We start from the raw sequence: 7,733 nt of genomic DNA, 5'->3' as shown, positions 1-7,733 counted from the left end.
CACACACGTGTGTGTGTGTGTGTGTGTGTGTGTGTGTGTGTGTATATTTTTTTTTTTTTTTTTTTTTTTCAGGCTGGGTGCACGGGCTCACACCTGTAATCCCAGCACTTTGGAAGGCCAAAGCAGGTGGATCACTTCAGGCCAGTAGTTTGAGACCAGCCTGGCCAACCTGATAAAACTCCTCTAAAAATATAAAAATTAGCCAGGTGTGGTGGTGCATGTCTGTAATCCCAGCTATTCGGGAGGCTGAGAATTGCTTGAACCCAGGAGGCAGAGTGCACAGTGAGTGGAGACTGTCTCAAAAAAACAAATTTCAGACACAAGGTCTTGCTTTGTTGCCCAGGCTGGAGTGTGGTGACATGAGTCATAGCTCGCTGTAGCCTCAAACTCCTGGGTTCAAGGGATCCTCTGGTCCCAGCCTCCTGAGTAGCTAGGACTACAGTTGCTCCCCACATTGCCCAGCTAATTAATAAAAGATCTTTCAATAGAAACAGAATCTTGCCATCTTGCTCAGGCTAGTCTCGAACTCCTGGGCTCCAGTGATCCTCCTGCCTCAGCCTCCCAAAGTGCTGGGATTACACGAATAAGTCACCATGCCCAGTCTTTTCTCTTCTTAATTAGTTGTGGCAGGTAAGGTTTCTCTTATGTGCTAACAACAACAAAAATGTTCTGTCTGCTGCAACCCCTCCTCTGATCTCCCCCAACCAGAAAGGTGTACGTTTTTCAGCTGTATGAGCAAATCTCTTCTATTCAAAAAAAAAGAAGTGCCTGTCTTTACTCCATTGGGTTAATCATCCACCCTTCCACTTCAGGCCTCACCCCCTATCAGAAAGGAAGAAAACCCCACACAAGCTGATGTAAACAATAATAGTCACCATGTCACAGAACAATAAATTCAGGGTTAGGGCAGCTCTAGAGTTGGTTAATTCAGTGGCCTCATGATACCATCAACCAGGTTCTTTCTGTCTGTCCAGTCCACCTTCCCCAGCATCTCAGCTTTGTCCTAAGGGTATTCCCTCCTCATGGTCCCAAGACAGCTTCCAAGAGTCCATCCATCACATGCAGAAATAGCAGGTTCCAGAGGAAGAAGACACCAACTTTTAAACATGCCTCTTTTCAGAAGGAAGGAACGCCTTCCTGGTACATGCCTTCAGGTCTCCCTAACTTGAAATCTGTCATGTGCTGTCTTGATCTGGGGCCTCCCAGAAGTGGATCCAGGAGTAAGAATTTGAGTGCAAGCAGTTTATCTGGGATGGAACTGAACAGTGCATGTCCCTCCAAATTCATATGTTAAAGTCCTAACCCCCCAGTGTGGCTGTATGTAGGGATGGAGCCTTTAGGTAATTAGATGGAGGTAATTAGGTTAAGTGAGATCATAAGCGTGGGGCCCTTGTTCAGTGGGATTGGTGTCCTTAGAAGAGGAGACAGCACAGATCTCGCTCTTTCCCTGTGTGCAGTCTGAGGAAAGGCCACATGAGGACACGTTGAGAAGGCGGCTGTATGCAAGCAAGGAAGAGAGCCCTCACCAGGAAGTGAATTGGCTGACACCTTGATCTTGGACTTCCCAGCCTCCAAAACTGTAAGAAAATTACTGTTGTTTTGTGATATTTTGTTAGCCCTAGCAGACTAAAACTGAGTCCAGGAATCACTGATGGGGAGAAGAAAAATGAGACAGGAACATGAGAACAGCCCAGCCCAAGTATAAATAAGTAGTTACTGCTGAGAGCTGCTGGGTTCCAGTCCTGCTGAGGCTCGTTGTGAAGACTGTGTGACACATGTATCTTGGAGACAACCCACCCAAGTGGAGAGGGAGGTAAGGATTTTGTTTTTGCTTTTGTTTTGAGTCAGAGACTTGCTCTGTTACCCAGGCTGGAATGCAGTGGCATGATCTCGGCTCACTGCAACCTCGGCCTCCCAGGTTCAAGCCATTCTCCTGCCTCAGGCTCCCAAGTAGCTGGGATTACAGGCACCTGCCACCATGACTGACTAATTTTTTTTTTTTTTTTTTGTGTTACTCTGTTTTCTGGGGACGGAGTTTCACTCTTGTTACCCAGGCTGGAGTGCAATGGCGCCATCTCGGCTCACTGCAACCTCCGCCTCCTGGGTTCAGGCAATTCTCCTGCCTCAGCTTCCTGAGTAGCTGGGATTACAGGCACGCACCACCATGCCCAACTAATTTTTTGTATTTTTAGTAGAGACGGGGTTTCACCATGTTGACCAGGATGGTCTCGATCTCTTGACCTTGTGATCCACCCGCCTCGGCCTCCCAAAGTGCTGGGATTACAGGCTTGAGCCACTGCGCCCGGCCACTAATTTTTTAATTTTTAGTGGAGATGGGGTTTCACCATGTTGTTCTCAAGTAATCTGCCCACCTCAACCTCCCAAAGTGCTGGGATTACAGACGTGTGCCACCACACCCAGCTAATTTTTGTATTTTTAGTAGAGATGGGGTTTCGACCTGTTGACCAGCCTGGTCTTGAACTCCTGACCTCAAGTGATCCACCTGCCGTGGCCTCCCAAAGTACTGGAATTACAGGCATGAGCCACGGCGCCTGGCCGAAGCTGAGATATTCGAGAGTTACCACCCATACACTGAGGGCTGCGCCCTAGGCACTTCTGACCTGTCCCACATGAGGGCCAGGAGAAAGCCCCCAGGCAGAGTGGGGTAGGGAGGACGTGCTGTTGACATACAGTAGCCCAGGGCTCAGCAACCTCTTTCTGTAAAGGACTAGATAGTACATATTTTCAGCTTTGCAGGCCAAACATTCTCTGTTGCAACTACATGTTCCAATAAACCCACTGTAAACTGAAAACATCACTGAAGTGAGAGGATCGCTTGTGCCCAGGAGTTTATCAGCCTGGGCAACATAGTAAGACCCCATCTCTACCAAAAGACTTAAAAAATGAGGTAGGTGTGGTGACACACACCTGTAGTCCCGGCTACTTGGGAGGCTGAGGTAGAAGGATCACTTTAGCTGGGAGTTCAAGGCTGCAGTGAGCTGTGTTCGAACTACTGCACTCCAGCCTTGGGCGACAGAGCAAAATTCTGTTTCAAAAGGAAGGAAAAAGAAGGGAAGGGGAGGAGAAGAGAGGGGAGGGGAGGGAAGGGAAAAGGTAAAGGAAAAGAAAAAGAAGAAGGGAAAAGATCACAAGCTGAAAATACATGGAATACACATAAGTCAGTGAACATCATAGCTTAGCCTAACTTACCTTAAACAGGCTGAGAACACTTAACATTAGCTTACAGGTGGCCAGAATCATCTAACGTAAAGCCTATTTTAAAATAAAGTGTTGAATATCTCACATAATTCTTTAAACACTATACTGAACGTGAAAAACACAATGTATGGGTGCCCAGAGTAGGATTTCTACCAAATGCGTGTCACTTTCACACCCTTGTAAAGTTGAAACATTGTAAGTTCAACCATCTTTAAGTTGGGACCATCTGTATTTGGTTCTGTCCTTGAGCGAAAGCTGCCTCCAGCGACATGCAAACAGATGAGCACAGTTGTGTGCCAATAAAACCTTAAAAACAGGTGGTGGGCGGTGCCTAAGCCAATTACCAACGAGGAAATGGACCATTAGATGGATGTGGACCAATCAGGGCTGACCCTCTGAAGCACGTGACCACCCAGGGTGCAAATAGATTTGCCCTGCCCCATCTTCCTAGCCTTTTCTCATGGCCACTGCCCTCGGCCGTGAGGTCTGCAGAGCCTCACAGCAGGTCCCAGTCCCAACAAACTACATCCCAAGAAGTGGATTTAGCTCTGGGGTTTGGTTTGGCTTTTTCTTTTCTCCACGGACTGCTGATGGCTGGAACAGGAGCTTGGCACCTCCACCCTGACCCAGACACAAGCCTGTCTGTCGCCCTCAAATGGAGCTGGCCCGAGACTACAACCGCGTTGGTTCCCAAGACAAGGAAAAGTCAGAAGAGGCCGGATGCGGTGGCTCAAGCCTGTAATCTCGACACTTTGGAAGGCTGAGGCGGGCAGATCACCTGAGGTCAGGAGTTCGAGACCAGCCTGGCCAACGTCTGGACTAAAAATACAAAAATTAGCTGGGCGTGGTAGCTCCCACCTGTAATCCCAGCTACTCAGGAGGCTGAGGCAGGAGAATCGCTTGTATCTAGGAGGCAGAGGTTGCAGTGAACCAATATCGCACCACTGCACTCCAGCCTGGGCGGCAAGCTCCATTAAAAAAAAAAAAAAAAAAAGCCAGAAGAGACGGGGAGGAATTGGAGTGTGATCTCCCATCCCATTAGCCCAGATCTGGGACTCCCAGGTGGAACGTTCCAAACCTATCATTTTTTTTTCTCTCTCTCCCTCTTAAGGCACATCTTCCAATACTCTGCAGTCATTAAGCAGAATGAGGCAGGTCTGGGTGTGCTGATTGGGGGAAGATGTCCACGGTATATAATTAACTGGAAAAAGCTATCATGGAACTGTGTGCCTGCAACGATCCCTATTTGTGAAAGTGAAAGGGAGGACATTCGTATAGAAGCTGGTGTGCAAATAGAAAATGCCAGGGCGGATGCACCAGGCAGCTCTTAGCAGAGCTATATTAGGAGAAGGGAGGCGCTGGAGGGGACTCCATTCAGTAGGCTCCCCTTCGATAGGGTTTGAATTCCTTGCATTTTATCATGAGCACGGATGGCTTTTCTAAGAAAAGAAATCCACCAGGTGCGGTGGCTCGTGTCTGTAATCCCAACACTTTGGGAGGATGAGGCGGGAGGATCACTTGAGGCCAGGAGGTGAAGGTCGCAGTAAACTATGATTCCACCTCTGCACTCCAGTCTGGGTGGTGGAGGGAGACCCTGTCTCATTAAAATAAAAAAAAAAACAGAAAATGAGACACTGTCTTTAAATATATAAATAAATAAATAAATAAATCTCTCTGTCTGTGGGTGGGGGACGGGGAGGGCATGGTGGCACGCACCTATAGTCCCAACTACTCGGGAGGCTGAGGCAGGAGAATCGCTTGAATCCAGGAGGCAGAGGTTGTAGTGAACCGATATCGCGCCACTGCACTCCAGCCTGGGCCACAAGCCTGCAGTCATTAAGCAGAATGGTTGTGTGTGTGTGTGTGTGTGTGTGTGTGTGTGTGTGTGTCCTGTTGATTCTGTGTCTTTGGAGAACCCTCACTAACACAGCAGAACTTTACAAATTGCCTCTCTAGGCTGCAGCTACCAATTTTATAGATGAGAAAACTGAGGCACAGGGAGGGGAATGACTGCTCAGGGCCTCTGGATGCTGGAGTCTGGGACACTTCTGTTCCAATCTCACAGCCTCCCCCTTCCCTGTTCCCCATTGGAAGGAGCAAAAAAAATTTAAACAGCAAAGAGACTTGGGAAGACCTGGAATCGGCTCCTCCTCTGGCCGGCTGGGTGGCTTGGAGCATCTCGCCACTCGCCCCATGGATACCTGGCCCTGGCTTCCGTACCACAGAACCACTAGTGAGAAAGTGACTTCCTTTACTGCACCATCAATCCCTCTAATCCCTCAAAAAAAACCAAGTCTCAGTATGAGCGTGGGGGCTCACGCCTGTATTCCTAGCAGATTGAGAGACCAAGGCAGGCGGATCACCTGAGGTCAGGAGTTCGAGACCATCTTTGCCAACATAGTGAAACCCCCCCCACTAAAAATACAAAAATTAGCAGGGCGTGGTGGTGCATGCCTGTAATTCCAGCTACTCGGGAGGCTGAGGCAGGAGAACTGCTTGAATCCAAAAGGCAGTGGTTACAGTGAGATTGCGCCACTGCACTCTAGCCTGGGTGACAGAGCGAGATTCTGTCTCAAAAAAAATCAATTCTGCCAGGCGCTGTGGCTCATGCCTGTAACCCCAGCACTTTGGGAGGCCAAGGTAGACAAAGCATGAGGTCAGGAGTTCAACACGAGCCTGATCAACATGGTGAAACCCCGTGTTACTAAAAATTCAAAAATTAGGCAGGTGTGGTGGCGCAGGCCTGTAATCCCAGGTACGGATTTTCTTGTATATTTAGTACATCGTTTGAACCTGGGAGGTGGAGGGTTCAGTGGGCCGAGATTGTGCCACTGCTCTTCAGCCTGGGTGACAGAGCGACGGTCTAAAAAAAAAATTCTCAGAGAGGCGCTAGCTAGCAGGACTTTCACACCCCATGATGCTTCCTAATCCACTTTTTTTTGCAAAAAGAACCAGTCCCAGCCTTAAATTCTTGAGAAAGTATAGGGAGAATATCTCTTTGTGCTTTCATGATTTTTATTTTTTGAGACAAAGTCTCGGCTCTGTCACCAGGCTGGAGTACAGTGGCGCAATCTCAGCTCGCGGCCACCTCTGCCTCTCAGGCTTAGACCGTCCCACCTCCACCTCTCAGGTAGCTGGGACTGCAGGCTCACGCCACCATGCTCAGCTAATTTTTGTATTTTTTGTAGAGATGGAGTCATGCTATGTTGCCCTGGCTGGGCTGGAACTCCTGAGCTCAAGGTATCCTCCACCCTAAGCCTCCCAGAGTGCAGGGATTACGGGCCTGGGCCACAGCACCCAGCCACATTTCGTCTGTTTTATGCCTGTTCGTGGGATTACGGGCCTGGGCCACGGCACCTGGCCACATTTTCTGTTTTATGCCTGTTCGTAGGATTACGGGCCTGGGCCACGGCACCCGGCCACATTTCGTCTGTTTTATGCCTGTTCGTGGCCGCTCCTGGTGCTTTTCCATTCATGGCTGTGAGAGGACATTCCTTTTGTGAGTGAGTTGGGTTAAGTTGAAAACCAGGTTAGTCCATTTTAGAAATAAAGTAGAATCGCTTGTGGGTAGACCAGCGGTAGCCTGGAGCCCCGAGGAGCTTGCACCAGCCTCCCTGGCCACGCTGGCGGCCTTACACCGCTGCATTCTAGAAGCTGTTCTTCAGCAAGGGGGCGCTGCAACTCATCCCTCACACACCTGCCCCCTTTTCTTTCATTACTATTCTTTCTCTTTCTTTTTCTTTCTCTCTTTTCTTCCTTTCCTTTTTTCCTTTTCTTTCTTTCTCTCCCCCTCCCCTCCCTTCCCTCCTCTCCCCTCCCCTCCCCTCCCCTCCCCTCTCCTCCCCTCCTCTCCTTTCTCCTCCCCTCCCCTTCTCTCCCCTCCTCTTCCCTCCCTTTCCCTCCCCTTCCCTCCCCTCTCCTTCTCTCCCCTTCCCTTCCCTTCCCTCCTTTTCCCTCCCCTTCCCTTCCCTTCCCTCCTTTTCCCTCCCTTTCCCAACCCCTTCCCTTCCCTTTCTTCCCCTTCCCTTCCTTGCCATTTCCCTTTCTTTTCCTTGATGGAATCTCATTCTGTCGCCCAGGCTGGAGTGCAGTGGTTCAATCTTAGCTCACTGCAAACTCCATCTCCCAGGTTCAAGCCATTCTTCTGCCTTAGCCTCCTGAGCAGCTGGGACTACAGGTGCACACCATCACGCCCGGGTAATTTTTTTTTTTTTTTTTTTTTTTTTGAGATGGAGTTTCGCTCTTGTTACCCAGGCTGGAGTGCGATGGCGCGATCTCGGCTCACCGCAACCTCCGCCTCCTGGGTTCAGGCAATTCTCCTGCCTCAGCCTCCTGAGTAGCTGGGATTACAGGCACGTGCCACCATGCCCAGCTAATTTTTGTAGTTTTAGTAGAGACAGGGTTTCACCATGTTGACCAGGATGGTCTCAATCTCTTGACCTCGTGATCCACCCGCCTCGGCCTCCCACAGTGCTGGGATTACAGGTGTGAGACACCGCGCCCAGCCTTTTTTT

At 49.6% G+C, this 7,733-nt stretch overlaps 1 long non-coding RNA gene across 1 annotated transcript in view; it reads left to right on the top strand.

The window, feature by feature from the left end:
• Positions 1-4,247: 4,247 nt before the first annotated feature.
• Positions 4,248-7,733, top strand: part of LOC116541570 — a 5,256-nt gene continuing 1,770 nt past the window's right edge. Inside the window, exon 1 of the long non-coding RNA XR_004264864.1 lies at positions 4,248-4,473. This is a non-coding gene — a long non-coding RNA (uncharacterized LOC116541570). The remainder of the gene's footprint in view (positions 4,474-7,733) is intronic.

Source organism: Sapajus apella, unplaced genomic scaffold (assembly GCF_009761245.1).
Source record: "Sapajus apella isolate SASKATOON/1434 unplaced genomic scaffold, GSC_monkey_1.0 scaffold152, whole genome shotgun sequence".
Classification (NCBI taxonomy): Eukaryota; Metazoa; Chordata; class Mammalia; order Primates; family Cebidae; genus Sapajus; species Sapajus apella.
This window is presented reverse-complemented; position numbering and strand designations above follow the sequence as displayed.